Source organism: Paramormyrops kingsleyae, chromosome 5 (assembly GCF_048594095.1).
Source record: "Paramormyrops kingsleyae isolate MSU_618 chromosome 5, PKINGS_0.4, whole genome shotgun sequence".
Classification (NCBI taxonomy): Eukaryota; Metazoa; Chordata; class Actinopteri; order Osteoglossiformes; family Mormyridae; genus Paramormyrops; species Paramormyrops kingsleyae.
The window spans coordinates 39,297,290-39,312,491 of NC_132801.1; the positions used below are offsets into that span (position 1 = coordinate 39,297,290).

The 15,202-nt window shown below is 42.0% G+C and overlaps 1 protein-coding gene and 1 long non-coding RNA gene across 2 annotated transcripts in view; one reads left to right on the plus strand and one right to left on the minus strand.

The window, feature by feature from the left end:
• Positions 1-15,202, plus strand: part of LOC111834523 (acid-sensing ion channel 2-like) — a 426,530-nt gene that overhangs the window by 70,584 nt on the left and 340,744 nt on the right. The gene's annotated exons all lie outside the window — the stretch shown is intronic.
• Positions 8,360-10,025, minus strand: LOC140590937 (uncharacterized). The gene is made up of 2 exons (XR_011991842.1): positions 9,555-10,025; positions 8,360-8,932 (listed from the first exon to the last, which is right to left on the minus strand). It is a non-coding gene; the product is annotated as an uncharacterized lncRNA (long non-coding RNA).

Consider the following 15,202-nt stretch of genomic DNA (forward strand, 5'->3'; position numbering starts at 1 on the left):
TTAGTTGAGTTCTCCCCAAATGAGCTTGATGGGCCGAATGGCCTCCTCTCATTTGTAAATTTCTTATGTTCTTAAGTATGTTCTGGATCATTGTCTTGCCGGAATTTAGTTTCATTCCTAACTGTGAGACATTAGATTCCAGGATTTGATGATACTTTGTAGAATGCATTCTACCCTCTGCCTGTGGAGTTTCTAGCTATTGAAAAGATCAAGGATTAAGTCAAGTTTACCGGGGTCTTGACCCTTTTTTTCGAGGAAGACAATTGGCATCGGGGTTAAAATACTTGGGGCAAGGCTAAAAATACTCGGGCAATAGCCCAGAGTCATCAGACCTAATGACGCCCATGCTCTCTACCAATGCAATATTTCCTGTGCCACTTGCTTCAACTCAACCCCTGCAGATCACAGTACTGGCTTGTACTGACATTGTGATAAAATTTCCTTCAGATGAGTCTACCATGGAGACTATGTGTGTGCAAACAATGCTTCACAGTGAACTGATTCATAACATTCCATTGTTGGGTAAATCTTCCTCCAGATGCTTTACAGTGACATTGAGGTTTACTGTTAAGTTCCTGACCAAGTGGTTCCATCAAGAGATTTTTCTGTATTTTCAAGATCTTCAAGGTCTATTAAGAGTTAAAATGGTAATCTGAAAACCAGCTCGCCATGTTCTGAACTTCCTCCCTGTAGGCTGCCTTGCCATTATCAGAGATCAGACCTATTACAGTACTGTTGTACTCACATTTTCTTATTGAGTTGGTACAGTGGATGGCCACACAACCATATGTGAAAAGGGAGTAGAGGATAGGGCTCAGCACGCAGCCCTGAGGTACACTAGTACTGAGAGAGGGAGGAGGGAAGATGTGTTCCTAACCTAAATGCGTGGGGACGATTGGTTAAAAAGCTTGTTAGAAATGGCTGAGAGGCCAGAAGGCCACGGAGTTCCAAAAGGTGCAAACTTTTATTCTAATCTCCCAAAGAAGTGCACTATGCATCCAACCATCCATCCATCATCCACTGCTTATCTGAGGTCGGGTGGCGGAGACAGCAGTCTAAGCAGGGAAACCCAGACTTCCCTCTCCCCTGCCACTTCATCCAGCTCCTCCGGGGGAATCCCGAGGCATTCCCAGGCCAGCCAAGAGGGTTAACCCTCTGGAGTCAATGGCAACGTCGGCGTTGCAGCGTATCTTTCTCGTGTATTTCAGTTCATAATTTGTTGAAATCATATTATAAACATGAAAAAAATGCTGACTAAATCCATAATCTGTCTTCTTTTCAAAACGTCCATTATCAGAAGTATTACAGTTTTTAAAATTAGGTTAAATAGGCAAAAAATTTAACCATGTCACCTTACTTTGTTTTACCTGCATCGGGGACGTGTAGTGCCACTGTCACCCGAAGATCGCTATTCACATTCTAAATAGCTGCATTAGCGCATATTCAAATCGCATTCGCATGGTAATTCGATGAACAGCGCAATGGTGAAACACGATCCAGATACATCCCCATCAGCACCATAAAATGGAGGGGGGGCGGATGTGGCCAGGTGTCAATGGCTCATACATGCACATAAAAGTTGCTACATATTCAATGAAAGGAGCCAGAAATAGTGACATGAGTTAGGTTTTTATTATTTATTTATCCAACTGAATGTTGCAACTACACCATTTAGTCATCTTCATGTAGCCAAGACTTTGGTGATCAGATATCTGGGATCAAAACAAACTGCCAGCATTGCTTACTATGTAGTTTTATAATGTTTCTGCAACTGTTCCAAACTGCATTTTGCAATGTCTATACTTTGTCAAATTACAAACTTCACATAAATCTGACATATTTATAAAGTACACGAAGATAAAGATGAGTTTAATGCCAAAACAAATATTTAAAAAAAAATGTATTTGCTATGAATTAAGTTTATGCTATTGAATGAAATGTGTGACCATGCCCCAGTCAGTGAAAGTGTGTTCCCTACCCCTAGACCCCTGAGGGTTAACCACCTCAGCGACCTCCACCCCAGAGATAGGAGAGTCCACCCTCAAGTCCCCAGACCCTGCTTCCTCGTTGGAAGGTGTGTCGGTGGGATTGAGGAGGTCTTCAAAGTATTCCTTCCACCAACCCAAAATGTCTCGAGTTGAGGTCAGCAGCACCCCATCCCCACCATAAACAGTGTTGGTGCTGCACCGCTTTCCCGCCCTGAGCCGCCAGATGATGGACCAGAATCTCCTCGAAGCCGTCCAGAAGTCATTCTCCATGGCCTTGCCAAACTCCTTGCTCACCCGAGATTTTGCCTCAGCGACCGCCGAAACTGCATTCCACTTGGCCAGCCCATACCTGTCAGCTGCCTCTGGAGTCGCACAGGCCAAAAAGGCTCGATAGGACTCCTTCAGCTTGACGGCATCCATCACCACCGGATGAAATGTGTGACCATGCCCCAGTCAGTGAAAGTGTGTTCCCTACCCCACCAACGGGTTCGGGGATTGCCGCCACAACAGGCATCGACCACCTTAAGGCCACAGCTCCAGTCAGCTGCCTCCACAATGGAGGCATGGAACATGGCCCATTCGGACTCAATGTCCCCCGCCAACCCCAGCACATGGGAGAAGTTCTGCTGGAGGTAGGAGTTAAAGCTCCTTCTGACAGGGGATTCCACCAGACGTTCCCAGCAGACCCTCAATATATGCTTGGGCCTGCCAAGCCTGACCGGCTTCCTCCCCCACCAGCGGAGCCAACCCACCACCAGATGGTGATCTGTTGACAGCTCTGCCCCTCTCTTCACCCGAGTGTCCAATACATGCGGCCGCAAGTCAGACGACACGACCACAAAGTCAATCATCAAACTGCGGCCTGGGGTGTCCTGGTGCCAAGTGCACATATGGACACCCTTATGCTTGAACATGGTGTTCATTATGGACAATCTGTGACGAGCACAGAAGTCCAATAACAAAACACCACTCAGGTTCAGATCGGGGGGGCCTTTCCTCCCAATCACACCACTCCAGGTCTCACTGTCATTGCCCACGGGAGCATTGAAGTCCCCCACCAGAACAAGAGAGTCCCCAGGAGGAGTGCTCTCCAACACCCCTTCCAAGGACTCCAAAAAGGGTGGGTATTCTGAACTGCTGTTTGGCGCATAAGCGCAAACAACAGTCAGAACCTGTCCCCCCACCTGAAGGCAAAGGGAGGCTACCCTCTCGTCCACTGTGGTAAACCCCAATATATAGGCGCCCAGCCAGTTGGCAATAAGTATGCCCACCCCTTCTCCCCGCAAGCAACTCCAGAGTGGAAGAGGGTCCACCCCCCCTCAAGAACACTTGGCTCCAGAGCCCAAGCCATGCATCGAGGTGAGAGTCAGAGCCTCACAACCTCACGCACCATCTCAGGCTCCTTCCCCGCCAGAGAGGTGTCTAGAGCTAGCTTCTGCAGCCGAGGATCTGACCGCCAAGGTCCCCGCCTTCGGCCACTGCCCAACTCGCACTACACCCGACCCCTTTAGCCCCTCCTACAGGTGGTGAGCCCATAGGAGGGGGGACCCATGTACCTTCTTCGGGCTGTGCCTGACCAAGGGTGCAGGCCTGGCCACCAGACACTCGCCATCGAGCCCCACCCCCAGGCCTGGCTCCAGGGGGGGGCCCGGTGACCCATGTGCGGGCAAGGGAAATCGTGGATCCATTATGTTTCTCATCATAAGGGGTCTGATGAGCCGCATTTCTTCTGGTTCCTCACCCAGGACCTGTTTGCCTTGGGTGACCCTACCAGGGGCATAAAGCCCCAGGCAACTTACCTCCTGGGATCATTGGAACACTTAAACCCCTCCACCACGATAAGGTGTCGGCTCCAGGAGAGGAAAGTACACTAATACAAAGTATTAGCAAACAAAAATAATCACCTAAAACAGGCTATATCCTGGTAGACCCTGCATCAATAGCAACCTCTCCCGTTTAGCACACTGCCCCGGCTTTATATAGATTATAACTCTTCCCCTTGGAGCAATTCATCCAACAATTATCATCCTCAATGCAATACATCCCGCACACACAGTTCTAAAATATACTATTCAAAACCACAATTTTGTTCAAATTTATTCATAAAACCAACAAAGACTAAAAATATCAATTTCATTATAACATGCAGCAATACCCCCCTAACCACATGGTTTTACCCAACAAATTGTGAATACCTTCCCCCCCATCACAAAACTCTTAATATCCAAAGACAAAACTTGGGGTATGGTCCATGAAAGCAGCTAAAGAAAGCCAGACTCAAACTAGTGCCATCTCTAAACTTAGCCTCATGTTGTTCCACAAACACAGTTCAGCTTTAACTAATCAAGGCTCATACAAGACAGACTTGCATAGTCTCACTTAATGTGCAGACTTGAGATATTTCAGAAGCCCAAATGAATGGATGAACAATAGATCGATCAAGCAGGTTGGAAAACGTGTAAAACTAGTTCGGTGTTTTTTTCCACCACAGAACAAACACTACTGATGGAGCTGTATGAATAATACAAAGATATAATCGCTAAAAAAGACAAACCTGTGGCTATAAATAAAGCCAGGGAGTTGGCTTGGCAAAGAATTGCAGACAGACTAATGTTATGTTACAAGTGCCTAGTACAGTGGCACGGTGGTAGAGTGGTTTATGCTGTTGCCTTACACTTCGAAAGTTCCTGGTTCGACCCCCATAGCCAATGGGAGAAACCTTCTGGGTGAAGTTAACGTGTCATTCTTACTGTATAATGGTATTATGTATTATTTGATCTCCATGAAATACTTTCAATTGCATCCGTGTGAAATGTTCTGCACAAATAACTGTATTTTGTCTATGCTTTTTACTAATAAACTTTCAAAGTAGACTGACAAAACAAAATAAAATAATATGAACAGGAAGATATTTTTATAACGGATTTTTTTTTCAATTACAGTCATTGCATTTCATGATTCACCTTTGTAATATGCGTACGCTATTATTTAAATTATTTTGGAATTAATTAGAATGCTGAGATGTGATTTTTATAGACTTTGTTATATTTATTACATGACATGAGTAGTGAGAGCGCTGAATGTCGTTTGACGGAACAATTTATTTATGGAATCTGTTCCAACACGTCGGGCTAACACTTAACTAAGAGAGACATTTAACCTGGTCCGGAGCAGACTTGTTCACTCGCCTAAGTTACTATGGTAGCTCAACGGGGATTCATTTAAGACGTTGATGGAATGGAACTCCCACTTAAATGAGCCCAACTTGTCGAAATAAGTCAGACTTTCCCTTAATCCTGCTTCGTGGACAGAATCCATATTACAAACAACTTTATTTCAGGTTGGGAGAAAATACCAAAATTCATAAAATATCCGCAACAACATCATAATTATATTTATAACATAAATTTTTATATTTTGTTTAGTCACTGTCTACTTTGAAAGTTTATTACTGACAATCTTTTTAAAATCATGAGCCCCCCACCCCCCAAAAAACACTGCATGTTTACTCTGTTCTCTTTTCACACTCCTCCTTTGACCTTATAGAGATGAATGACAGATAAATACACAATCACCGGGGGCCAATGAATCTCCACACATTTATGTCCATCTTTAACATTTTACAATGTTACTATCTAGCATCTCTAAATTGAACATAGCGCGTGTGTTTGTACACACGTGTGTGCCCTGTGATGGGCTGCCATCCAGGGTGTTCCACTATCTTGTACAGATCACCATTTCAGCTCAAATCCTTGATCATTCTCTAAGCATATGGTGTCCACAGCACATGCATTCTATTGATAAATATAGTTTCAGTACAGCGTGCAAAGGTATTAACATGAACCAAATATGGGCACTTTCCTCTTTTATTCAGTGTAATCCTGCTCTCTTTTTCAAAACAGAAAGATAAGCTTTGGGTAGGTTCAGTGGCTCAGTGGCTTTCCTGCATCAAATCCAGCTCAAAGGTATCTATTTGAGTTCTGAACAAAATGAGTCCCTCTTAATGAAACAGTGGCTTTTGGATATATATACTTGATTCTAATCATCCATGAGCTTGTATTTTCACTCCATTTTGAGGACAGTTCAGTTATACAGTAAGTGTTATCAGCAGAATGTCATTTAGGTTCTTCATATTATTTTTTCCATATCCATCAGCTGAACTCAGAATACATGCATCCCTGATGGTTTTTACAAAAAATCTGAAACTTTTGTAAGTTACACGTGAGTTCTTACAATTTCAGCAAACTTTTAAAAAGCAACACATCATGGTATAGTAGCTCAGCAGTCACATGATTGTAATTTATTAAGGTATAACTTCTTTGTATTGTATACAGCCGTCCATCATATTCACGTGTGATAGGCCTACGTTCCAAGACCTACCGTAAACAGTGAAATCCGCAGGTAATAGTGAACCCATGGACCCCAAATACATAATTATCACATATGGTAATAGAGAAATTATGCACAGTAAAACATTACCAACATTAAATACAGTAATAATAAAGTTGTACAGTATTATACGGTACTCTCTCGAATGAATAGGATTCTGACATTTTAGCCTAATTCTCAAAAGATGATATAACAGTGGAAAAAATATCACGCATCAAGGGATGACAGAGCAACTGTTACACATTTTTACAATCTTTTTTTGAACTGCAGTAAACAGAAGATTACTGAAACTGCCAATACAGTACTACAGTATTTTGCAAATACGCGGCACTCTATCCAGGGTGTCGCACACCCTGTGCTTTCTGAACAGTGCCCCAGATCAATTGTGCAGTATGCATGTATTCTTCATGGCCAAATCCTCTGTTCTCCAGTTACAGGGTGACATCCTGAAACATGTCTTTAAGGGGAAGTACAACTATATAACTGAGAGAATGTGCAAGAGTGTATGAGTATATATAAGTGCACCCTGCCTCAAAGTCTGTATTTCCCAGTATGCCAGATGATTTCATTAGACATAGTAAATTATACTTTATATTGCTTTCAAAGACATGAGGGATTGTGGGCTTCTTTATCATTTCTGAGTTTATGCAGTATTTACAGTGAGGGAAATAATTATTTGACCCCCTGATGAATTCTTAAATTGACCCATTTATAAAGAAATGACAAGTCTTTAAATTTCACTGGTATGTTTTATTTAAACAGCAAAAGATAGCTTATTAACAAAGCAAGAAAAAAAATCATTATGTAACAGTTACAAACCAATTTGTCATTTATCTAGGGAAATAAGTATTTGATCCCTTGAACACATGCTTTAGTACTTGGTGGAATAACCATTGTTTGCAAGCACAGCTGTCTGACATTTCTTGTAGTTGATCAGCAGGTTTGCATGCAGTTCAGCAGAAATCTTCATCCACACCTCTTTGCAGACCTCTTAAGGCTTTTAGGCTGACGCTTGGATGCACAAAGCTTGAGTTCCCTCCGTAGTTCTTTTACGGGAGACTGGCTAAGGTACTCCATGACCTCAATGTGCTTCTTCTTCAACCACTCCTTTGTTGCCTTGGTCGTATGCTTAGGGTCATTGTCTTGCTGGAAGACCCATCCACAATGCATTGTCAGTGCCCTGGCTGAAGGAAGGAGGTTCTCATCCAAGATTTGACAGTCTATGGCCCCATCCATCCTCCCTTTGATGCAATGCAGTTGTCCTGTCCCCTTGGCAGAAAAACACCCCCAAAGCATAATGTTTCCACCTCCATGTTTGACAGTGGGGATGGTGTTCTTGGAGTCATAGGCAGCATTCCTCCTCCTCCAAACATGGCGAGTTGAGTTGATACCAAAGAGCTCGATTTTGGTCTTATCTGACCACAACACTTTCACCCAGTCCTCCTCTGAATCATTCAGATGTTTAGTGGCAAACTTCAAACAGGCCTGTTCATGTGCTTTCTTGAGCAGGGGGACCTGGCAGGCACTGCAGGATCTCAGTCCTTCACGGCGTAGTGTGTTACCAACTGTTTTCTTGGTGACTATGGTCCCAGCTGCCTTGAGATCATTGAAAAGGTCCTTCCGAATCCCAGCAAACAATATGACGTTGAAATGACGTCTTTTAGACGTCTTGGCCTACCGTAGAAAAGACGTCTTTAGAGGGTGCAGAATGAAAGTTTTTATGACGTCTTTTTTAGACGTCCTCTGGATGTTCAGTTATGACAACTATAAGACGTCTGTATAAGGTGAAAAAACAGTCCGGAAATGGTCGGTGTAGACGTCGTTTTAACGTCACACATAGACTTACTTTAGACGTAATTTATGTATTTACAGCTTTATTCATTACAAAATAATCCCCACTATATATTCTAATACCATATTATGTGTCACCCCAATAACCTAGTATCATTAAGCAAATTCAGTACAAAAAGTCTCACACAGCATTCTTAATACATTTTTATTGGGAGTATCAGATCAGATGATAACACACCTCCCCCTCTCCTTGTGTCTTACAACATCACAGCAAAAATAAATACATTTAAACCAAAAACTAAGTGAATTTAAACATCAATAATTCACTCAATACACAATACACATAGTTACTGTGATGTTGCGCTGCTTTATTTGGTTTAATCGTCCAGTCTGAGAAGGCATTCAAGTAAGAATTGTATTGTACTGAGTACATGACAATAGTAACTTTGAATCCTTGAAATACATGTATTTGATAATTTTCCTGGCAGCTATCTTTTTACACAGAGCCACAATACACAATAATTTTATTATTAATTTCACTGCTAACAGTTTGTATCAGGAGTTGGTTATTGTAAAAGAAGTAATGTGCGTGCAGGTGATTTTTGTATAGATTTATCTACACCCTTCTGATAGTGCTGCCATTGCAGTCAGGTCTCGCAGACTACGAGGAGTATAAGTAGTCCGACTTGGCTGCAGTCAGTTTATACTCCACCCTTGCAGCCGCCGGCAGATCGCGTTCCACGTCGCGTCAGCTGCAGACAGACCTAAGCCCAAGTAGAACGCACCCATTGATTATTTTTTGGCTGTTTTGCTAGCGTTCAGTAAACCTCTGCTCGATAGGCCATCAAGTTGTCTGTCTCAGCGCATTCTATAAAACGGAGCCAACTTGGTTGATCGAGTTTTATAGTCTGTGTGTATCATCGTGATCATCCTCATTTTTTTATCGATAAAAAAATCGAGATCGTTTTATCGCCTAGCACTACTTCTTATTGTGAAATATGTATATATATTTTTTCAAAATCAGTATTTATTTCATAATGCCGTTTTTCATCATTTCATGATGCCTTATTTCATCATTTCATGACGCTGAATGATGAAATACTTTACTTTTCCCGCTTTACTGCAAAATGGAAGTCGTTCTGTGCTCACAAGAGCGCTAAAAATATATGAAATCATATTTCACAATAAGTAAATTTATATAACAGAATGCAATATATTTCACAATAATGAGCTGTATTTCATAATACTTTTGAACACTTTGGAGTTCCATATGTACAGATGTGTCTTACCTTCAGATTAATTATGTGGACATATTGGTTTGCAAAAAAGTCAGCAATGCGATTATTAAACAATGTACACAACTAAACAATGCTAAATACTACTTACCTTAAACTTTAAACTTGTCCACAACGACGTGCAGTTTCTCACAACCGTTTTACTGCAAAAGACGGTGTCGGCTTTTTTTAAAAAAAATTTTAGCGCTACGGCAACAGAACTTGGCCAAACCACACACCGGACGTGCATCGGCAAATTGTGATTATGGGATTTGCTTACGTGTAGCAGTTTATTTTTGGACATTTTAAAACATTAAAATTACAACAGCATGAGCTACAATAGGCACCAGAATTGACGCTGACAATGTTTACATGGAATTGACGATCTGTCTACAAATTTCCAAAAGTCGCCTACCTAGACGTTCAGCTTGAACTACATATCTACGCCCAAGAGGGGTCAGAGTTAGACGTGCAGATACTGCACCTGATTTGCACGTTGTGTAGACATCCAGATATGGTTCTGGACCGACCGACTCCATCTAGACATGATCTGCACGTCTGATGGACGTCTCATGTTTGGTGGGATAGTTCTGGGCTGGTTCCACACCGTTCTCATTATCATTGAAACTCCACAAGGTGAGATCTTGCATGGAGTTCCAGACCGAGGGAGATTGGCAGTTATTTTATGGTTCTTCCATTTGCAAATAATCACACCAACTGTTGTCAGCTTCTCACCCAGCTGCTTGGCGATGGTCTTGTAGCCCAATCCAGCCTTGTGTAGGTCCACAATCTTGTCCCTGACATCCTTGGAAAGCTCTTTGGTCTTGGCCATGGTGCAGAGTTTGGAATCTGGATAGATTGATTACTTCTATGGACAGGTGTATTTTAACAGGTAACGAGTTGAGAAGGCTCCCAATGTCAGCTCGTTACCTGTATAAAATACACCTGGGAGCCAGAAATCTTGCTGATTGATAGGGGATCAAATACTTATTTCATTCATGAAAATGCAAATTAATTAATAACTTTTTTGAAATGCATTTTTCTGGATTTTTTTGTTATTGTTCTGTCTCCCATTGTTCAAATAAACCTACCATTGCAATTATAGACTGATCATTTCTTTGTTAGTGGGCAAACTTACAAAATCAGCAGGGGTTCAAATAATTTTTTCCCTGACTGTAAATGCAGTTGTTTTACTCTAGTGACTCACTAATCAGTACACAGAAAATATTAAGTAAGAAAATAGGAGGAGCCCATGGTGAGCATATTAAACGACATACATGTAGAGTTAGGGCAGAGACTCAAGCCTAGGACTCTAGAGGTGAGACATGAAGCAATTGTGCAAACTACTGCACCACCATGCCAGCCCAATGTGACATGTTCAAACCTGGATTCACAACTGAATTCTAATAAAGTCGACCTTCCGAATTGTGGGGCTTAGGGGCACTGTAATGGTAAAGTTTCTATTGTTTACGGCATCCTGATCAGAGCGTACCCCAAACCGTGTGCACTGTGATGGACTGGCATGAGGAGTGACCTCGAAATCAAGGCCATGAAGAAGAGAATGAACACAAATAATTTTCAACTTGATGCATTCAACAGTAGAAGAATGATAGGAATGATATCATAAGAAAATGCCTGCTGATTATTCCAGTCACAGAAGCTGAATTTACTCAGTTCACTGCCTGTTTTTCATGTATTGAGATTGCCTCAGTTGGTGTGAAACACATGCAGTGTATTTCAATGTCAGTAAAGCAAAGTTGCAGGTTACATGAGAATTGTATATGCGCAGAAAAAAATGCATCTTTATGCATAAACAAGAAGTTAAAGATATTTAAGATATTTAATGGATTGGTACCCCATCCTGGGTTGATCCTTGCCTTGCTCCTGTAGCCTCCGGGATAAGTTCTGCCCCAACCCCAAATTGGATAAGTGACTACAGAAAATAGATGGATGGAAGATATTTAGGAGGGGATCACAGATATTATTTATTTTAAAAGCACATTTATTGGGCTATTATTGTAGCAAAATTATTTTCAAATGTGTATGGAGAGTTATGTGACTACTGTATATCTGAATCTGTGTGTGCGTAATCAGATTTGTAAATGTGTAAAAGAATTTGTAAATGCGTACTGAGATTTACAAATTTGTACAGGAATCTGTAAATGTGCATTCAGAATCCTTGAACGTAATCAGATTCGTATGCATAATGCGATTTGCAAGTGTACTGAGATTTGTACGTAAATAAGTGTTTTACTTATTATTTTTATTTTTACACTGGCAGTGGTAATTACAGCAAGAAGGAGCTCTTACAGACGAGAATGTAAGAATGTATGTACTTGTAAGGTATAAGATGACATATTCATACTTTCTGAAGACAGAAAATGATCTAATCCTGTTCCGAATGCAAAAAGGTATTGAGTAACATTGCTTTCATATTTCCTAAATAATTCATGAGAAATTGACATAAAACTGGAAAATGTTCAGTGGTAACAGCAGTAATAACAAGCAAAAAGGCAAGGAAAAATAGGAAAAGAAAATCTACATTATATAAAATATTTTACAATTTAAGGTGCATTGGTAATTACAGCTCATTAAGAATAAGTAAAACAGATTTTAGAGTTTATGCGTATTAAAAGCCGCTAATAAACAAAACATACAATGAACAGTCAAGTGTGGTGGTGCAATCTGATTTCCTTGTGGTGACCCTGCCTTTAATGAGCATCTCTTGAAATACATAGAAGATTTTCTCATGGCCATGAAAATGTAAGAGGGGAAAAGAGAAACGAATAGAAAGAGCAGGAAGAAGTTTAACAATATACTGTAAGAGCAGCAAGGAAATGGGGTAATGTACCAACTTATTTAGCTGAAACTCTAGTTTACAGATATATTTGCTGTGTCCTTAATGTTGCTAAGCAACCATGCTTTCTTAATGTCAAGTAAGTGCACTCTGTTTATCCAGTATCTCCATCTCACAGACTCATGCTTCTATGAGAACAGTACAAAGGACCTTTCTGAATGCTGTAATTACAGCAGATCCACTATAGAAATACACCCACTCCTAGTATAGCAACTACCTTGGTTAGGGACTAATATACAGGTAAATATATATTTTCTGATCGATGCATGCATTTATGGCCAAATTTCGTCTGCCTGACAGCACGGGGGTGAGAGAGATCAAATGTACAAGGTGTTGTTAAATGTGTCCGATTCATCAATGATCAAAGAAATTGAGTATAGAAGGCAGAAGTGAACTCCTCACTAGAAGTCACAGCTAGTGATTTTCACTTAGCCACCAGAGGACGGGGACTAGCTTTGCTCTGCATACCTTCAGAACAAGGAAGGGGATATCATCAGGGCCAGCTTGGCATGGTTTGACACTGACATCAACACAGAGTGTGAATTACTGTGTAACTAGTTCTGCATATTCGTGAATGTCTGCAGATGGGACTTTGTACAGGTATACACTCACCTAAAGGATTATTAGGAACACCTGTTCAATTTCTCATTAATGCAATTATCTAATCAACCAATCACATGGCGGTTGCTTCAATGCATTTAGGGGTGTGGTCCTGGTCAAGACAATCTCCTGAACTCCAAACTGAATGTCAGAATGGGAAAGAAAGGTGATTTAAGCAATTTTGAGCGTGGCATGGTTGTTGGTGCCAGACGGGCCGGTCTGAGTATTTCACAATCTGCTCAGTTACTGGGATTTTCACGCACAACCATTTCTAGGGTTTACAAAGAATGGTGTGCAAAGGGAAAAACATCCAGTATGCGGCAGTCCTGTGGGCGAAAATGCCTTGTTGATGCTAGAGGTCAGAGGAGAATGGGCCGACTGATTCGAGCTGATAGAAGAGCAACTTTGACTGAAATAACCACTCGTTACAACCGAGGTATGCAGCAAAGCATTTGTGAAGCCACATCACGCACAACCTTGAGGCGGATGGGCTACAACAGCAGAAGACCCCACCGGGTACCACTCATCTCCACTACAAATAGGAAAAAGAGGCTACAATTTGCACGAGCTCACCAAAATTGGACAGTTAAAGACTGGAAAAATGTTGCCTGGTCTGATGAGTCTCGATTTCTGTTGAGACATTCAAATGGTAGAGTCAGAATTTGGCGTAAACAGAATAAGAACATGGATCCATCATGCCTTGTTACCACTGTGCAGGCTGGTGCTGGTGGTGCAATGGTGTGGGGGATGTTTTCTTGGCACACTTTATGCCCCTTAGTGCCAATTGGGCATCGTTTACAGTAAATGCCACGGCCTACCTGAGCATTGTTTCTGACCATGTCCATCCCTTTATGACCACCATGTACCCATCCTCTGATGGCTACTTCCAGCAGGATAATGCACCATGTCACAAAGCTCGAATCATTTCAAATTGGTTTCTTGAACATGACAATGAGTTCACTGTACTAAAATGGCCCCCACAGTCACCAGATCTCAACCCAATAGAGCATCTTTGGGATGTGGTGGAACGGGAGCTTCGTGCCCTGGATGTGCATCCCACAAATCTCCATCAACTGCAAGATGCTATCCTATCAATATGGGCCAACATTTCTAAAGAATGCTTTCAGCACCTTGTTGAATCAATGCCATGTAGAATTAAGGCAGTTCTGAAGGCGAAAGGGGGTCAAACACCGTATTAGTATGGTGTTCCTAATAATCCTTTAGGTGAGTGTATATTCCAATCTGTGCATTGAAAGCAGTCTGTGAGTTCCTTCTCCGCCTCAATGGTCCACCTCTGCATGGATCTCTCCACAGGGACCCTTTCAGGTTCTGTTTGTGTCCAGGTCACAGGAAGTTGGAGAAGTGGCCGGATATTGTGATGTGTTAAATGTGGTGAAGCAGTGATCCAGTGTCATACTGCTGCCATAATATGTTGGTGGTACTTTGGTAAAACTTTCCTTAGCCTGTGGTGATTAAAATCCCCCATAATGATGAAAGTAGCCTCAGGATTCCGGCTCTCCAACTGCGAGATCGGAATGTTTGGGTTCAGCCATGTCTCCATGAAGCAGAAAACCCAGCATTTAATAAATAGTAATAATCTATGCTTTATTCATCCCCGTGGGGAAATTGTCTTCATGCCTCCCACAACTTGCTCTTTGTGGAGTAAGTTGTCCATGAAGGGCAGCCACCCATAGCAGCGCCCAGGGAGCTGGGGGTTAAGGGCCTTGCTCAAGGACCCGCAGACGTGCTGGGGCTGGGTTTGAACCGGCAACCTTGTGATTACAGGCACACAAGCTTAGCCCATCCATCTTGTTGTCCAGAGATTGTATGTCAGCCAGCAGTTTAGACAGCAGATGGCACCGTAGTCTAACCAGGTGCCCCCTCTCCCTTCTGTGCGGGACCCAAACCCTGGTTCAGTTTGTTTGTTCATTTGCTGGTCAAATTCAGGGATTAATGTTACTGTTGAACAGGGATTAGCAGAGTTTTCTTTCAGATCCAGTAGTGCTTTGTGTATTATACCGGATTGTAGCTATCCTCTAAGTAAAACAGATGAGAAACAAGCATAAAAACTGAGTGAGAGTTGTTCTGTCAGGGTCAGCATCCATCTTTTGTGTCTTCTCCACATTTGGCCAGCAGGTGTCGCTGGCCATCCTGTTCTCTCTGTTGTCAGTCTTTAGTGTTTTTCCTGTTCCACACATTCCCGGAATGATCTAAGCATGTGTCTACCCATAAGCCCCTCCATCTCGTGTTCAAATCCTGCCTCCTCTGTTTTTGTATTTTTGTAGATTTTGTTCCCTAGTGTT